General features: G+C 41.7%; 1 long non-coding RNA gene across 1 annotated transcript in view; it reads right to left on the minus strand.

Annotated features, from left to right (window-relative positions):
- Positions 1 to 522: 522 nt before the first annotated feature.
- The window catches only part of LOC144930111 (uncharacterized), a 48,218-nt gene continuing 28,844 nt past the window's right edge, over positions 523 to 19,896 (minus strand). The window contains exon 4 of the long non-coding RNA XR_013635196.1: positions 523 to 596. This is a non-coding gene — a long non-coding RNA (uncharacterized LOC144930111). The remainder of the gene's footprint in view (positions 597 to 19,896) is intronic.

Consider the following 19,896-nt stretch of genomic DNA (forward strand, 5'->3'; position numbering starts at 1 on the left):
ATCCCTATTAAGAGGACCCTTGGTTAACCAATAGCAAACATACAGATTGGAGCAGGCACAATGCCATTATGGAGCTTAATCTGCTCATAGTAGGCCTGAATTTGGTCCACATATCTAAGCTGGCAAGGAACTGGAAATGTGAGTGTGAGAAATATGAAAGAGCTCGATGATAAGATGACAGATGTGGTGGTAAGGATTTGTTGTTCTCGTTGCTTTATGCTTACTTCTGAGCTGTCTTCTGACTCAAACAGGTGAAACCAAGAGTAAAAGGAGAGAAGTGTTATGTTAACACAGAAGAAACAGAGCAGCTGCAGGAGTCAGATCTCTTGAGTTCTTCATGAAGTAGGGTGAGATTCTTATTCGGTATTAACTGTACACACTATTTTGAAGTGCTTCTGAATATATTCATTATCTTAATCTCCTTTTAGATTTTCCACTCTGATGCCACATTTCACATAGGTTCTCAGTGCTTTGAGTCTATTCAAGGGCTCAGTGGCAGAGTTCTTTAGTGTTTCATTGAGCTGATCCATACTGTTTTTATGTTGTGCTGAACTGTTCTGCCTCAGCTTCAACCAACTCAAAGAGTTCCGAAGCACCTGAAAGCATATGACAATAGCCCAAGCAATCTCAGTCCATCAAAGCAATATACAAACACAATATTAGGTGCAAATATTAGTGCAATCTCGGTAATGAATAGGGAGTAGAACCCCTCCTCAATTAAGTCTCAATCCAGTTCTCACTGAAAACAGTGAGACTCTTGGAATTGAATGGGAATTGGATCAGGCTTTTGAAATCCTAGTTTATCCAGTGTGTTGTAGCTATTTTTCACTCTTCTGCACAACTTCAAAAAACAGGTGGCAAATAATAATAATAAAAAGATTTATAATAGGACCAGACTTTCAACACATCATCAAATAACTCATAAAGGGAAAGTCCTTAAGAAAATAGAAAACAAGGCCAGCTAAATTACTAAATCATAACTCTCACTCCCTACATCTGAAGGAGAAAACCATACATTTGCCCTGATTAAGATAGAGCTCCTAGGCATGTTCTACATCAATTTAACTAATAATCAGATCTGGCTACCCTGTATCCTCAATTCCAAACCTGCAGCAATGCCCCACAAAAGACTCCAGCAGCCTACTGTAACCTAGGAAATATCATTACATATAATCTCTCTTGCTTTACTGAAATTGCTTCGCTTATTAACAAATGACTAGTAAAAAACATTCTGCATACTGTGTAAAACTGGACTGAACCATTCTTAAAGGCAAAACAAATTTCAGTTGCATGTCTTCTACTGGGAACTTCAGCACTGACTAATTAGTTAGTTGCTTTAATTTACTCTAACAGGGTCTATCGTGGTACACTGGCTGCTATTTGGAAGGCAACATTAGCCAACAGGTATCTCATAATTATTCCCTATTCGTTTTTTTAAAAAATATTTTAGTGAGAAATAAAATGAGTTTATTTACAAACACAGAGAAGAGGGTGGAACTTTGCAGGACCCCAGCGAATGGACAAGCAATTGCTCAGTGCTACCCTCTAAGAAGCTGCTCAACAGTAACCCATTTTAGGGACAAAAATGTGTCACCAAAAATCTCACGACCACCGGTATTGAAGGCACCCTACAGATGTAAAAGCTCCTGCATATTTAAAATAGTAAATATTGAAATAGTTTATCTACTTACACAAATCAGGTTATTAAACAGTTTTTGAATTTTTAATAGTGTTGTCACATTATCTGCTCCATCCTATCCATATGAAATTTCACACAGTAGGATGAAATGAATGCCGAGAGATGTTTCATGTAACCTGGATGACTAATACACAAGGCATTCATTTTCTTGAAATAGTCCCGTATATAATAATAAAACTATACCAATAATGAAAAATATATATGTACATGGGTGTTTTCATTTTTGTCTAACAGCAACCTCAAGGAAAGATGCTTCCTTCAAATTAATATATTAGTTAATGTTTACACAGGGCTTTGAAGATGTAAGTCCTGAATTAATGTAAGTGCTATTTGGGCTTTATCTGTGTCATGTATGTCAGAACTAGAATGTAATATCTTTGGAGCAGGTGTCTTCCTCTTCGTTTCTGAAGAGCCCCGACAAAGACTACTTTTGGTGCCTGGTATATAATAATATTATTATGAGAAGTATTAATGACAAGCTCAGTAAATGACTCTCAGCTTTACTTTCGGTCATTGTTTCCTTCTTGCATTCATTAATCTCTTGTACCCTCAGTTGTTCTTATGTAATAGAATGAAGGTTTTGCTATAATTTCCAAACACTTTAAAGGTTCTAATTCACAATGACATTCACTGCATTATCTTTAAGGAAATTAATAGTGTAGAAATTGGCATTTCAGGTAATAAAATCCTTAGCAACTCAAGACTTCTGGCATGAACTGTAGATACACTTTTGGATTGATGAGAAACTAGAGTGATTCACATTCAGCTTAACCACTTATACATTCTCTGAGTGATGTATACAAGCTATGGATAACTAAGTAATTATATTTAATTATCAGGTTTTATTAAGAACATTCTGTCCATTAAAAGCTTGCAATTAACACAAATATTAATTGACTGGTGTAACAGGGTGGCCTGCCCTGTGGGCTGTACAGCTTGGGATGAAGTCAATCTGATATAATAGGAATGAGGTGATTCCTGTGTAAAAGGAGCCATGCTTAAGTAGTGATAAAGCCCAGCTGGGTTAAGAGGTGGAGGGAGGTTCTTACAGAGGTAGGAATCTCAGAGCAGGAAATGGCAGTGGAAATGGGGGAAGCCGAAGAAACTGTCACTATATCTAGAGAGACTGCAGGGAAGAGACTGGTCAGCAGAGGAAAACTCTCTATCCAGGGAGGCCTGGGAGAAACTGGAAAAGCTTTCCAGACAAGGAGAGACTCTGATCAAACAGGAATAGCCCCAGAGCAGGCAGAAGGTTCTGTTCTTGTGCTAAGACATTTTTGTCTGGGAACACAGTGACGCTGGAAGGAGTAGATTAAAGACTGTTATGTGGCCTGAGGGCTGAGGCACTGGACAAATTACCAGGCAGAGAAACTGGAGTGACTTTTGACAGGGGGTGCAAGTTCAGTAAGGAGCTGCTATGCCATGCCTGGCCATGAGAGGGCTCCTACTGGTGAGTGAATCCTGGTTACAGCTGGTATACCTCTTGAGACTGGCAACAAAAATTCTAATTGTAATAGTATTTTCTATGATCTTGGCCTGTCCATTAGAAGTTGAACTGAGGCAATAAATAAGAAAGTTATTTTACTTTGGTCATATAAGCATCACTTAAGAGGCAAATTCTCTAGCAAGTATCTGGGCAGATGCACAGGGAAAGGGCTGAGGAGTCCACTCCTCAGTTTGTAGAGGACCAGTGGAGCCACCCAATAGCTTGAATGGGTTCTTTGGTCTCTTATGCAGCCCTGCTACATGAATCAGGAAGGGAGAGGGGCTCTGTGAAGCAGAGGATTTCCTAGCCCAGGGATCGGCAATCTTTGGCACGCGGCCCATCAGCCAATGGGGGCTGCGGGAAGCGGCGCAGGCTGAGGGATGTGCTGGCCACCACTTCCCGCAGCCCCCATTGGCCTGGAACAGCGAACCACGGCCAGTGGGAGCTGCAATCAGCCGAACCTGTGGACACTGCAGGTAAACAAACCGGCCCAGCCCGCCAGCAGCTTTCCCTGATGGGCTGCTTGCCAAAGGTTGCCGATCCCTGTCCTAGACTCCCCTCTCTGCTGTTTTACTTGCTCGGCTGTACTCTGTGTCCCATCCATCCCCTGGACACTGCAGCTAAGCAGCCTGCTGAATACTACCCATACCTTTGCTTGCGAGAACTATAGCAGTTACACCGTCAAGGGAGACTGACAAGCTAAAACAGTTAGGGACAAAATTTGCCCCAGAGGGAGAAACTGTACCAAATATTAAGGAGGGCTTTATGTACTTCACGATTCCACAACAATGGAATTTGCCATAGATTCCACCATTTGCTGTAGAATTGTGCTGCCCGATCGAAGCTTTCATTATAAAACCAAAAAAAAAAAAAAAGTTTGTAGTCCTTATAATTGCAAAGAAAACTCTGAAAACGTGAACAGAGTATAAACCAATTAAACCTCATCTGCCTGAGTCTGCAGACAACCTCAAGCAGTTAAGAGCCTGTTAATCATGATGAACACTTACATGTAAACATTAACTTTTTCACTGTTGATGATGTTAGCATGAAGAGCATATGCTTTTCCCCACAATCTCAAACTGCCTCCCATTCCTCCTCAGATGACCCTAATGCAAATGCCCAAACTTCTAGCTTTCCCCCAGTCATTTCTACAGTGCCATTATGCTTTATCCATTTAAAAAAAAAGTATTTGGCATTTTGAAAACTGATAATGTGGGGACAACATAAATTAAATAGAATTTAAGATCAAAATGGTTAACACAGAGGGTACAGTGCTGGCTGTAATGTTTATTTAATTTATTAAACTCTTCAGTTTTTATTTAAATGAAGCTACCATAGAATTTCCAGAGGTCCACCTTTCTGCAGAGTGCACTAGGCACTGACATAAGGATCAACAGTCACATTTCAGATTCTTGACTCTTATTAGTGATGATGATCAAAAGGGTTCTTTTAATATTGTCCATCACCATGGTATCTGATGTGAATGTATTTATATAAAATACATACACACCATAAGGCAAAATAAACTATAAATGATTAGTTGAAAAATTCTGCCCTCAGTTACACCATGCCACTCACCCTTAATGAGATGACACAATGCGGCTGAGGGCAGAATTTGACTCTCAAGTTGTTTTAGCTGGCTTCATAATATTATATATGCTTTACAGTAATGATCCAAGATTCATCTTTCTAGCTCGAACAACAGGTTACAAGTCTTGATGCTTGAATCACTGGGTTAAGTTCTGTGGCCTCTGTTATGCAGGAGGTCAGAACAGATTATTTTAATGGTCCCCTCTGGGCTTAAAATTAATCTTATTTGCGCAAAAGCTGAATCACCAAAAAACCATCAAGGACTTAACGTTTTACATGTGTCCTGGAGATTAGATTAGATTAGATATATGCAGTTGATAAATCCTAACTTCTGCTCGCACCAGTAACAACAATATTTACAAGTACAAAATCCATTTGGATGAATGGATTTTTGCATGTGTAAATCTTATGGCTGCATACCACATCCCAGTTTAGGGTTTTCACCATTTGAACTTGAATATGGCCGCGAGGTTAAGGGGCTATTACAGTTGGTGAAGCAGCAATGGGAGGGGTTTACACCTTCTCCTGGGAATAATATTCTGGACTTTGTAACCAACCTACAAAACACCCTCTGAACCTCTTTAGCCCTTGCTAAAGAAAACCTACAGGATGCTTAAAAAGAGCAAAAAGCCTGGTATGATAAACATGCTAGAGAGCATTCCTTCAAAGAAGGGGACCAGGCCCATAAAATGGAAGTGTCGTGGGAAGGGCCATTCACAGTCCAAGAGCACCTGGGAGCTGTTAATTATCTCATAACATTCCCCACCTCAAACCGAAAGCCTAAGGTGTACCATATTAATTCTCTAAAGCCCTTTTATTCCAGAGAATTAAAGGTTTGTCAGTTTACAGCCCAGGGAGGAGATGACGCTGAGTGGCCTGAAGGTGTCTATTACGAAGGGAAAAGTGATGGTGGCATAGAAGAGGTAAACATCTCCATGACCCTTGGGCGTATGCAGTGACAGCAGATCCAGGAGCTGTGCGCTAGCTATGCGCCGATGTTCTCAGCCACCCCAGGACTGACTGAACAGGCATACCACTCCATTGACACAGATAATGCTCACTCAATTAAAGTCCAACCTTACCGGGTGTCTCCTCAAGCTAAAACTGCTATAGAACGGGAGATCCAGGATATGCTACAGCTGGGTGTAATCCATCCCTCTGGCAGTGCATTGGCATCTCCAGGGGTTCTAGTTCCCAAACCAGATGGGAAGATAGGTTTTTGTGTGGACTACCGTAAGCTAAATGCTGTAACTCACCCAGACAACTATCCAATGCCACGCACAGATGAACTATTGGAGAAACTGGGACAGGCCCAGTTCATCTCTACCTTGGACTTAACCAAGGGGTACTGGCAGGTACCACTAGATGAATCCGCCAAGGAAAGGTCAGCCTTCACCACACGTCGGGCTGTATGAATTTAAAGTACTCCCTTTTGGGCTGCGGAATGTACCTGCCACCTTCCAAAGATTTGTAGATGGTCTCCTAGCAGGATTGGGAGACTATGTAGTCGTCTACCTTGACGATGTGGCCATATTTTCGGATTCCTGGGCAGAACACCTAGAACATCTACAAAAAGTCTGCAAGTGCATAAGGGAGGCGGGACTAACTGTTAAGGCTAAGAAGTGTCAAATAGGCCTAAACAGAGTGACTTACCTTGGACACCAGGTAGGTCAAGGAACTATCAACCCCCTACAGGCCAAAGTGGATGCTATCTAAAAGTGGCCTGTCCCAAAGTCAAAGAAACAGGTCCAATCCTTCTTAGGCTTGGCCGGATATTACAGGCAATTTGTACCGTAATACAGCCAAATCGCCGCCCCACTGACAGGCCTAACCAAAAAGAAACAGCCAAATGCCATTCAGTGGACTGAAGAGTGTCAGAAGGCCTTTAACCAGCTTAAAGCAACACTCATGTCTGACGCTGTGCTAAGAGACTTTGACAAACCGTTCCTAGTAACCACAGATGCGTCCGAGCATGGTGTGGGAGCAGTTTTAATGCAGGAAGGACCAGATCAAGAATTCCACCCTGTAGTGTTTCTCAGCAAGAAGCTGTCTGAGAGGGAAAGCAACTGGTCAGTCAGTGAAAAAGAATGTTATGCCATCGTCTACGCTCTGGAAAAGCTACGCCCATACGTTTGGGGACGGCGTTTCCACCTGCAAACTGACCATGCTGCACTACAGTGGCTTCATACCACCACGGGAAATAATAAAAAACTTATTTGGTGGAGTTTAGCTCTCCAAGATTTTTATTTCGACATCCAACACATCTCAGGAGCTTCTAACAAAGTGGCTGATGCACTCTCCCATGAAAGTTTCCCAGAATCAACTGGTTAAAATTGTTCTTGAGATGTGGAAAATATTGTTAGTCTTTATACACTTGGTAGTATATTGAGAGGTGCATGTGTCTTATTAACTGTGTTTTCTCCTAGAGCTCCAGGAAGAAATCACAGCCAGTGTTTCACCATATCTGTGATTTGGGGGGCGTGTCATAAATATAAAGGGAAGGGTAACCACCTTTCTGTATACAGAACTATAAAATCCCTCCTGGCCAGAGGCAAAACCCTTTCACCTGTAAAGGGTTAAGAAGCTAAGATAACCTCACTGGCACCTGACCAAAATGACCAACGAGGAGACAAGTTACTTTCAAAGCTGGAGGGGTGGAACTAAGGCTCTGTTTGTCTGTGTGATGCTTTTGCCGGAAACAGATCAGGAATGCTCCTCAGAACTTCTGTAAAAAGTTAGTAAGTAATCTAGCTAGGAATGCGTTAGATTTTCTTTTATTTAATGGCTGGTAAAATAGCTGCGCTGAATGGAATGTATATTCTTGTTTTTGTGTCTTTTTGTAACTTAAGGTTTTGCCTAGAGGGATTCTCTATGTTCTGAATCTGATTACCCTGTAAGGTATTTACCATCCTGATTTTACAGAGGTGATTCTTTTACTTTTTCTTTAATTAAAATTCTTCTTTTAAGAACCTGATTGCTTTTTCATTGTTATTAAGGTTCAAGGGTTTGGGTCTGTGTTCACCTATGCAAATTGGTGAAGATTTTTATCAAGCCTTCCCCAGGAAAGGGGGTGTAGGGCTTGGGGGATATTTTGGGGAGGAAGATGTCTCAAAGTGGGCTCTTTCCCCGTTCTTTGTTTAATACGCTAGGTGGTGGCATCATAGGGTTCAAGGACAAGGCAAAGTTTGTACCTTGAGGAAGTTTTTAACCTAAGCTGGTAAGAATAAGCTTAGGGGGTCTTTCATGCAGGTCCCCACATCTGTAGCCTGGAGTTCAAAGTGGGGAAGGAACCTTGACAATAGTGAAACTAGATTGTTTCTAGAGCAACTGTGTAGCTATTAGTATTGTATGTATTGCTTGGCTCTTATGATCATTTTGTACTTGATTTAGATGTTTTGCTGGTGGGTCAAACATCTTTTAAAGCTGTTCTAATGGGGGTAAACTTAGCATAAAGCTGTATCTGATCTGTGCTCCTTTGACTTTCCAGTCTCACAAACTGGAAGACCACCAGGTGATCCTATGAAAGGACCACCACTGACATGGAAAGAAACTCTATTTTTGACAATACCTATCAGGCACAAAATGCGCTGGTGCAGAATATGAGTAATTTTCTTCAGACAGTTATGAAATGTTGTCAAATAAGGAGGCATTTGAAATTCCAAAAATAATCTGTCTTGTACATTCTTAGAGAAACAGTGAGATTGCAAGATGGGATTTAAGCAAAGGATTCATGACAAATAATAGACCAGCACAGAGAGATCTCTTCTGGGAGAAGACTGCTACACTTGCCAGACATCTCATAGCTCTTGGGACTCAAGGGCTTATGAAAGAGCATATTTTCAGGTGATTATGATAATTTATAGGTTTAATTAGCCCACTGTCTAGCTTGAGGCTTACCAGCCTAACTTTCTCCCTGGTGTTTATGTTCCTGCAGATATAATGTTGTTTATCTCAGTGACTTTTGGTTTCATATAGCATTTCTCAAAGAAAACAGATAAGGATTTTAGCAACTCTAGCTTCTCAGATAACATAGGCTTTCATTCACTCGGTAAAACCAGAGGCTTATACCTAATAAATTTTTGTATCGGGCTAAATATGTGAGTTCAAATATATCAACTTTCTTCTCTGGACAGAGTAACAGTTTGTTAATTTTACAGATCAGTTGGGGCCAGATGCCTCTACCCACCCCTCCATAGACACTGGATGTCTTCATAAAACACAAAATGTGTTCAGTTCTACTACTACGGAGGGCAAGATTTGAGGCGCCTATGTAGGAGTGCAACTTTCTGTGTGCAATTAATCACAGTTCTGTGGGGGAACACAGAAATGACCATACTGGGTCAGACCAATGGTCCATTTAGCCCAATATCCTGTCTTCCAACAGTGGCCAGGTGCTTCAGAAGGAATGAACAGAACAGGCAATCACTGAGTAGTCCATCCCCTGTCATCTGCTTCCAGCTTCTGGCAATCAGAGGCTAGGGACAGCTTGAGCATGGGGTTGTATCATTGATCATTTTGGTTAATAGGATTATCAATGGCTATCTTCCATGAACTTATTTAGTTCTTTATTGAACCCTGGTATAGTTTTAGCCTTCACAACATCTCCTAGCAATGAGTTTCACACATTGACTGTGTGTTGTTTAAAGAAGTACTTCCTTTTGTTTGTTTGAAACCTCCTACCTATTAATTTAATTGAGTGATCAGATCATAGAATATCAGGGTTGGAAGGGACCTCAGGAGGTCATCTAGTCTAACTCCCTGCTCAAAGCAGGACCAATCCCCAATTTTTGCCCCAGATCCTAAATGGCCCCCTCAAGGATTGAACTCACAGCCCTGGGTTTAGCAGGCCAATGCTCAAACCACTGAGCTATGCCTGGCTCTTGTATTATATGAGGAAGTAAATAACACTTCCTTATTTACTTTCTCCACACAAGTATTCAAGTGTGGGTGTACCATGGATTTACATAGTGGCATTATGATATTTTCTGTCTTATTATCTATCCCTTTCCTAATGGTTCCTAACATTCTGTTAGCATTTTTGACTAACACTGTACATTGAATGGATGTTTTCAGAGAACTATCCACAATGATTCCAAGATCTCTTTCATGAGTGGTAACAGCTCTTTTAGACCCCATCATTTTCTTTACATAGTTGGGATTATAATTTTCCAATGTGCATTACTTTACTTTTCATTTATCAACACTGAATTTCATCTTCCATTTTGTTGCCCAGTCATCCAGTTTTGTGAGATCCCTTTGTAACTGTTTGCAGTCTGCTTTGGCCTTAACTATCTGGAATAATTTTGTATCGTCTGCAAATTTTGCCACCTCACTCCTTAGCTATGTGAGTGGGAAGGATGGCTTGGTGGAAGAGAAGACAGAAATAAGTAGATCTGCTGCTTTGTGGGATCTCCTGGTTATTGTATCCAAAAAGCAAAAGCTGGAGGAGCTACTGCATGCTCAGTGATGCAATAGTGGCGGTGGAGTGGCTACAGCATCTAGAAGGAAAAACTTCTCATCCAACTGCCATGGAACCATCCTCACGCAGGCATGCAATTCTGACTGGGCCCTTGTCCCCCTCAGAGTTTGCAATAATTTTGGGAAAATGAGAAATGTAAGTGAGTTATGTAGGAAGAATGTCACATAACCAGATTATCTTAAATCAAGAAGAATGACTGGCACACTTATAAACTGGGTGTCAAAGTGCAAGAGCGATGAAGCAAAAGAACAATTAACATAGTTGTAGAAATCTTTGATTTTCAGCTTCACTGAAAGTTTTGCCTGAATTGGGCCACCAGGCTTAGACCCTACATTAGTTTAGCAAGATTCTTCAGAGGATTTACCCTTCACATTCAATATGGATGTTCTTTAAATTGTCCCAGAGTTTTCCACAGCATTTATGCAACTAAATGTCTCATTTGGTGCTGTGATGGGGCAAGGCCAGATGGCTTTAGAAAAGTAATGGGAGATAGATATATTAGCTCTAGGCTAAACAAATGCCTGGTACCAGGATAAGTTAAATGGCAGCTGCTCCAAGTCAGTTAAGACACCTGGGGCCAATTAAGAACTTTCCAGAAGGCAGGGAGAATGCTAGTTTGATTGGGACACCTGAAGCCAATCAGGGGCTGGCTGAAACTAGTTAAAAGCTTCCCAGTTAGTCAGGTGGGTGTGGATGTCAGGAGCTGTGGGAGGAAGTTGTGCTGTTGGAGAGACTGAGCAGTACACACCATATCAGGCACAAGGAAGGAGGCCCTGAGGTAAGGGTGAAATGGAGCTTGAGAAAGTGGGGGCTGCTGTGGGGAAGTAGCCCAGGAAATTGTACGTGTCATATTTCTAAAAGTCAGCTACCATACCTGATATTATTAGGGTCCCTGGGCTGGAGCCTGGAGTAGAGGGTGGGCCTGGGCTCTGCCCTTTGTCCCCCCCACCAATTAATCACTGAGACTGGGAGACAACAGAGACTGTGCAAGGGAGGATAGCTTCTCCTCACCTCCTTTGCTGGCTTATGATGAAAATGGCTCAGTAGACTGTGACCCTTGTCTCTAGAGAGAGAAGGGTTACGTGGAGGATCACAATGAGCCTCTGAGGCTAGCGAAATCTGCCAGGAAATGCGAGACCCGCGGAGACAAGGACAGAGCTTTGTCACAGTGCTCAACAGTGTTTTGAAAAGATTTTGGATATTATCAGTGGTTTCTGTGTCATTTATCCTCCTTTTTACACTGAGTAGCCTTAAATCATAACTTGCATTATCTGTATTCTTGTAGTGTCTAGAGACCCTATTGTGGGGTAAGAGAAACACTCTTTGGGGCAGAGACCACATTCTACACAGATAAGAGGAACAAAGGCTAGGAGAAAGGTAGTATTATCATCCCTACCTTATGGAAGGGGAACCAGAGCACAGAGAGATAAAGTGACTTGCACAGGAAAACAGAGCGGGAAATTAAATCTAGTTCTCTTGAGACACCGTCCAGTGCCTTAAGCACAAGAACATCCTTCTTCCACATTTGCTATCCAATGTTTCTACTTTCATATTAAAATAATGCAGCCAAAGCTGCAAAATATCTGGGCAGTTTCAAAATACATCAGAAAATCCAATGCTCTGTTCACTCCCAGTTTGGAGCGGTTTTCCTTGGGCTTGTACATTCTGCTCTAGTTTAGATAGCCAAGGAGCAGATGTTTCATGTTTTAAAGATTTAATATTAGTGATAACAGTATGAAGTGAAACTACCAGAAAGAGATCAAACTCTACTGCCCACAATTTTTTGTAGGACATTGCAGCAGTATTTCTGATGGAAAATCTGGTGTTGCTGTAGTGTAATAACTGTTTTCAGCCTTCTGTGCTAAAACAACTGTTCTGGGACACGCACAGCTTTCCAGCAATTTTTGCTTGGTTCAAGCTTTTTCATGTGCCTCATTTTTTCCCCCCATTTAGAATGTTTAAAAGTACCACCGTGAAGCTCGGCAATGCCAGCAACACTGAAAACTAGCAAAGAACATAAAACAACTCAACAGAACAATGGGCTGACAGAGAGAGAGTTGGGAAACACCTATTAAAGAGGTTCTGTCATGATCTATCTTCTGGCTGCCACCTTTCTTCCCTCACTATATTTCTGTTCCTGGTACTTTGTTAGCGAGTCACTGGTCACGACTTCACAGTTAAGATGAGTCTGAAGTTTTCAGTTTAATAGCACTTTAAACCTTCATTTTGTTAAAAAAAATCTCAATAAAATAGCAAGAAAATTGAACTTAGAAAGGTGCAACCCCAGCAATTTTAAGGCAGAGTAACTTAGTACTAAGTGGTCTTCTTATAAAGAGAGCTATTTATAGAGGTTGTAGTTACTATTCTAGCCATGGCAAACAGACTGACTTCCTCCTGATTCCTCCAAACTCTTCCCTTTTGTGACCTATGATTCTCTCTCCAGGTTCCATGCAGGTTGCTACAGTATAAACCAGGAGTGGGCAAACTTTTTGGCCCGATGGCCACATTGGGGTTGTGAAACAGTATGGAGGACCGGGTAGGGAAGGCTGTGTCTCCACAAACAGCCTGGCCCCCGCCCCTTCCCACTTCCTGCCCCCTGACTGCAGCTTAAGTATACGTGTAAAAAGACTGAGTACAAATCATAGGCATGTGTAAAATAAAACTAAACTTTCATGATGGTGAAGCATGCTATGTCCTCCCCTCTTCTCTCCCATAATATTTCATGTTGTTGTGACTATTTTGATCCCCCCTCCAGCTTTAGATAAGATTATTTTATTAATGAGATTGCTTATACGCATTTTTGTACAGTAATAAGCATTCAGAAAATAGAAATGTCAGCTATCCAGAATTCTCTTCTGAAGCTAGTTACAATACAAATATAGTTCCATGAAATTCTTGTGAACTGTGACACTTCTGACTGACTGTAACTACTTAAATTTATTGTACACGTTGGAAAATAAGAATCATTCTTATTTAAATGATGATTATTTATATCTGGGAATGAAGCCACAAACCCTAGACTCCAGCTAGCTCAAAAGACAGTTGCCTGTCTCCTTAGCAACACAGGTTGCCCTGAACACATCAACCCATCCCTCCGCTCTCTGCACTTGCTCCTCACAGAATGCGGAGTACAGTTCAAGGACAATGGTCATGTCTACACTGCCACTCGGTTAAGAACATAACATAAGAATAGCCATACTGGGTCAGACCAAAGGTCCATCTAGCCCAGTATCCTGTCTTCCGACAGGGGCCAATGCCCTGGGAAGGGAATGAACAGAACAGGTGATCATCAAGTGATCCATTCAATGTCGCCCATTCCAGTCAGTCCAGTCCTACTCAGTTTGGAGTAGGGACATGTGTACAGAAGTGCACACCAGAACACTGCCTATAATTCCCCCCATGTGGGCACTGCAGGTGCAAACTAAAAGATTATTCCATTAATGTAGTCCTGCTGAAGAGGACTAGATTAAAGCAAACTAGGAACCTTTTAGTTTGCATCCACATGGGGGAGTTACAGTGCAGCACTTTGTGGTGGACTGCTGTTTCCACACTGTAGTCTACAGTGGAGGGTAGTGTAGACATGACTCCCCATTTTAAATCCCTTTATGGGATTGATTGGCCTTAGTTCCCTTAGAAATAATTTCTCGCTGTATAACCAGGACCTTCTATGACAGCTACATCCCAGTGGGACAAAGAATTGGAGTGCAGAAGACAGGAGACTCTCACAGGAGCTTGACCTAAGCTATGGAACTCACTCCCACAAATGATAAGGAAGACTACAGCACTAAGCATTTTTAAGACTGAATGCAAAACTAATTGCTTCAACTCAGCTTTCCCTCAGCAATTTCTTATCATACATGCACAATACATCAACTCATTCACATACATAAACATCAGCAAAACAAAAAAACATTATTAACTAATCAAGCTATTCTTTTACAGGCTGGGAAGGGAAACTGGAAGTGGGGGCAAGGAGAGATACTGTTAGGAAACTCAAACTAATACAGAACACTGTAGCACATCTCTTCAGCAACCTGGGTTACTGTGAACACACCACACTTGTCCTCTGTTCCCTACACTTGTTTCCCCCTAGAATATTGACTCAAGTTAAAGATCTTGGTCCTTATTTTCTAGTCCCAGGTCATTGAATGCCTTGGATATCTAAATGTCATCTAAAGTTACGGGATGAAGACAGTGGTCAACAATTTCTACCTTCCCCCCCCCCCCCCCCCGCCTCTCTTCTTGCACAATGGAACCTTTTTACAATAAGGGTAAAACTCATCTATACAGGAGACAGAAATTCTCAGGAGTCAGCTCGAGACTATGGAATGAACTCCACCAGGAACAATCATGAACATCACTATCTTCCTCTCCAAGAACAAGCTGCATTTCTTTCACCTTGCATTCACTAACAAACATACGGCAACATGGGTGTGTGTATATAAATATCAATACACATACCCATGTTGCAACATGTTTGTTAGAGAATACAAGGTCAAAGAAATGTACTTTGTACTTAGAGCAAAGGTTGTGAGATTTATGATGGTATATGATAGATATAGACCCCCCCCCCACTCAAACACTCCACTGGGGCGAGGATGAAAGAACAACAACCCATGACAGATGTTAATCACATTGCTTAATGCACTAGTGGAAGGCACTCAGATGCTATGGTGATGGGTGACATAAGAACCTGTATAGAGTAGAATTGTTGGTTTTATTTTTAAATAATTGGACGATGATCAGATGAGGGGGCCATATAAGTCCCTTCATAAATATATAGAATTCTTTATTCTAAAGGTGTTAGTTGATTGATTCTGTTTCATGTCAAACTCAAATCACCCTGTGATCTGTCATTCACATAATAAAAGCCTGTAAATAAAAGCAAATGTTACCTTTAATCACAGGAGAGAATATGTGCAATATACTGCTGATTTCTTGGTGTTTGCAACCAACCATATGTTAGTGTTAGAATCCCTCCAACAGTCATCTTTGATAAGATTTAACTGAAATTTGATTAATTGGCTGAATGATAGCTCCCGGACAATTAGCATTTCAAAGGAAATTAAGAAAATTGTTTAATATGGCATAGTGGGGTTAGGTTGCCCCTTAATGGTGGTAAGGCCTAGGGGTTAGCTTACCCACGACCTGCAGGTGTGGCCCTTTAAGAGCTAGGGAGGTCTGAATAGATAAGGATCTGGGAAATAAGTGATATAGGTAGACAGGTTTCAGAGTAGCAGCAGTCTTTGCTGTCTGTATTTGCAAAAAGAAAAGGAGTACTTGTGGCACCTTAGAGACTAACAAATTTATTTGAGCATAAGCTTTCCTGAGCAACAGGGAGCAGTCCTGCGAGTAAGTAGTACTTAGGGGAGAGAAACCTGTTTCTGTTCCTTTAAAGGCCTGAGATCAGGAGCTTTTCAGGGTGGGGTAAAGCTTCCCTCTCACCCAACAAATTGGGAACGAGTGGGGGAAGTGGACTAGTATTTATGCTGCCTTCTCCAGCACAGAAAAAGGTCTGACTGCTGCACTCTCTAGCCTTAAGGTGAAAGGATTGATCAGGAGAGGGGAAAGGGCCAGCTGGAAGAGGAACAGGCTGAGTGCCTGCAGATGGTCTCAGAGAGACCTCAGTTCCAGGGGAGGAGCTGCGGGAATGCCTGTATTAAGGAGAGATGGAGAAGCTGCCTGAGATGCCGCCCAGCTCCACAAAAAAGGGCTGCGATTCCTGCCCTACAGAGATATAGCTAACACCATGGATCAGAGCCCAGTGGCCAGAAAGGCTGGGAGTGGATTTCAAGAAGCTCCTCCTCTGTATCCAGATGGGAAGGAGACATATGAGGTGACTGAATCATAGCAGGAACAGACTCTACAGCCTGACAAGAGATGGTGATGAACAAGGAAAGATAGGAGCCACCAAGGGAGTTGCGAAGGGCCTTGAAAGAGCAATCCCTAACTACCTAAGACAGGGTCCTAGAGCTGCAACCCAGAGGAAAAGGTGGGTCTTGGTTCCGTGACCTCTTCCCAGCAAAGGAGACAATATGAGCCTCAGAACTGAGAGAGGAAAAGACTGACACAGTCCTGAAAGTGGACTGAAGGTTTGACATAAAGGCCTATAGATGGTGGGCTTGCCCTGCCTGGACCTGTGTTACCCCATAAGGGAACTGGGTTTGAAAGGCAACCTGGCCAGAGGGCCAGGACACAAAAACCACAGACCATACTAAGGCTAGAATGCCAGACTGGGGGGCCATGATGGAAAAACATCTGCAACACACCACATCCTCACACCAGGGGGCACTCCAGCAGTGAGCACGCACCATAATACATGCTTTTGCCTTCCTCTGCAGCATGGGGCATGGGTCGCTTGCTAGGATCATCTAGGTATATTTCACTAAATCATTCCCTGCTGCTGCAGGGGCCCCATGCATTGGTGCACCTCATTCCTTCCTGTTCTCTGCTGGTGATACATAATAGTCTCCAAAGGGCTGTAATACTTTGGTCTAATTCTGGTTCTTGGCTTGGTTTGGTGATGACTGAGTGGTGTTTAGTGGCCTGTGATATATAGGAAGTCAGACTAGATCATCTGGTGGTCTTCTGGCCTTAAATGCTACACCTCTGTTATTTCTAAAATAATAGTAGCTTAGGTCACAGTAGACTAAGTATTTCAATTTATCACTTTCACTGCAACTTTTATCTTACTAAGGGCCTGAATATGCTACACTTTGAGCAATAATACTTCACTCTGCGTGTAGCCTCGTTGTAAGTAGTCTCATTGAAATCAAAATAAGATAATTTCCCATCACAAGAGTGGTAGAACTGGACCAGATATGAGAGAGTGAGAATAATCCTGCTTCTTTCATCTGTTGACAATGTGGAAAAAAATGAAAACATTATTTGACTGCAGAAAAAAATCATGCCTCTTATTTGTAAAGAGCAGGATAATCAAGTCATGCTTTATTATTCAAATCTGAGAACCTTTTAGATTCCCCACACAGAAACCTTTCCTCCATTGTTTGCTACAGCAAAGAAAGGGGAATACATTTGTCTAGAAATACTGCTTCTGATGCTGATGTCTCTGGAGTTTCACAATGGTAAGTGAGAACATAATTGAGTCCTTAAGTTTTGCCTTTTTACTGCATGCTCCATCTCGGGATCTCAAGTTTTTGCTTACCAAACATTATTTGCACATGCCATTATTTGGATAGACATCCTCTGTCCAATATGCCTGCTGGCTTTGAAGTGTTGCATGAAGCTTTAAGAACTAGTGGATGTCTGGTTACTTCACTTCTATGTTCCTAAACCCTGCAAGCCCTGAGACTTCAAAACATTTTTCATTTTTGAAGCAACTGCACCTGAAGTTGAAGTTGACAATTGAACCCAAGAAAGAAGTGGTGCTGGATGTGGTTTGTAACAAAGACTCACTTGCTGAGTTAACCTAATTATCTTTGTTACTCCATTTTTATTGTTAGTCTGATTCAGTTAAAGTTGCTGTAGTTACATTACAAAGCACAACTGGCTGAAAGAATTTTGAGAGACACTACATGCTTCTTGTACAAATTCAAAATTTTAAGAAGACCAAATGCTGTGTCTGCACTTGTTGGTATGCAAACTTAGATGCTAATTTAGAATTTGGCTCTATGAATTTATCAGAAAAGGTCATTTGCCTCAATGAAACATTAACAAATGATAAGTGTATGGAAGTAGAATATTCTTCAGTGGAACAATCATAGAATATGGCCGTCCAGAATGTGGTGAGGTGACACAGCTCAGTTACTAGCTAGCTATTATAAAAGATGAAATCATGGTTGTTAAACATTAACTGCGTCAGCATAAGCACTCACTCTCCCTTCCTCTTTTAGACTGAGGTAAAAATTAGAGGCAACACTGAGCCTTGGAACTGGCAAATGTCAGCAGTAATTACAATATGTAGGAACAAAATTCATATTCGCAAAGCAAGATAAGAGGCACACAAGAATAGTGAATGAACCAACCAAGAAAATGGAGAGCTTTACCTGAGGAGCATTTATTATTATTACATTGTCATGTAAGAGGCAGTGGTATGTAAATTAAATAGAATTTGCTATATTTAAAGGCCAGACTTTCACAATATTGAATTATGATATAAAAGGTCACACTAAAGGATCATCAACCATTTTAAATTAATTTGATAAACATGTGCTGTTGGAAAATTGTGACTGTAATAAATGTGTAGATTTGGTAAAGATCTGTTGCTTCACAGTAGAAATAGCAGAAAGTCTGACCGTGACTCTTGTTAAAAATCACAGATTATTGCATAAGAAAATATATGATTTAATAGCGAGGCAGAAGGAATTCTCAGTCTGTATAATCTTAAAATAACCCCAAATTTGTGCTGAACCACGGGATGTTTCGGGGGGGGGGGGGGATAATGAAGTAACTTATAGTGTGCGGGTTTATACCCTCTTGAGATCTTGTTATGTTTCTATTTTACACACTTTGTGCAATGCTGGAGCCTCAATCCTGCAAATACAGTAGGACTCCCTACAGGTGCAGGATCCTCACTAACACAACTGTTTTAGAATTCGGCCCCAAGTCTCTATGTTGCAAAGGGCCTGGGCCTGTAATAGCTAAACCGATCTGTTGCTCCACCAGCCAGGTTTTGCCATACATCACAAGAGAACAGTACTCAGTAAATCCATGATTAGAGCTGGTCGGTGTTTCATGGTCAGTGGCCCTGGAGTCAGATGCCCCATGTTTCCTGGAGGGGCTGTTATGGGCAGGATACCAGGAGAACTAGGGAATGAGTGGAGTTAGGCTGGAAGCAATTCAGTGACATGGATAGAGCAGTGCACAGAGTTTAATAAAGATTCACTTGTTCAATTTAGCCTGCATTCAGCTTCACTGTGGAGCAACACAGGATTTTCATTAGAGACCAATTTGAAGGGAGTGGATAGACTTAGACCCCTATGTTACTGCTTTAAGCATACTGGCTGCTACATGCAGTTTTGGGAACCTGACGAACTCCCTGAGTCAGGACTGAATAGTTGTGGCACTTGGATCACCACCTGTGGGAACATAGATTCATAGATTCATAGATATTTAGGTCAGAAGGGACCATTATGATCATCTAGTCTGACCTCCTGCACAATGCAGGCCACAGAATTTCACCCACCACTCCTAAAAAAGACCTCACACCTATATCTGTGCTATTGAAGTCCTCAAATTGTAGTTTGAAGACCTCAAGGAGCAGAGAATCCTCCAGCAAGTGACCCGTGCCCCATGCTACAGAGGAAGGCGAAAAACCTCCAGGGCCTTCCAATCTGCCCTGGAGGAAAATTCCTTCCCGACCCCAAATATGGCGATCAGCTAAACCCTGAGCATATGGGCAAGATTCATCAGCCAGATACTACAGAAAATTCTTTCCCGGGTAACTTGGATCTTACCCCATCTAAAAACCCATCACAGGCCATTGGGCCTATTTACCATGAATATTTAATTACCAAAACCATGTTATCCCATCATACCATCTCCTCCATAAACTTATCGAGTTTAATCTTAAAGCAAGATAGATCTTTTGCCCCCACTACTTCCCTCGGAAGGCTATTCCAAAACTTCACTCCTCTGATGGTTAGAAACCTTCGTCTAATTTCTAATCTAAATTTCCTAGTG

This window comes from Lepidochelys kempii, chromosome 1 (assembly GCF_965140285.1).
Source record: "Lepidochelys kempii isolate rLepKem1 chromosome 1, rLepKem1.hap1, whole genome shotgun sequence".
NCBI lineage: Eukaryota > Metazoa > Chordata > Testudines > Cheloniidae > Lepidochelys > Lepidochelys kempii.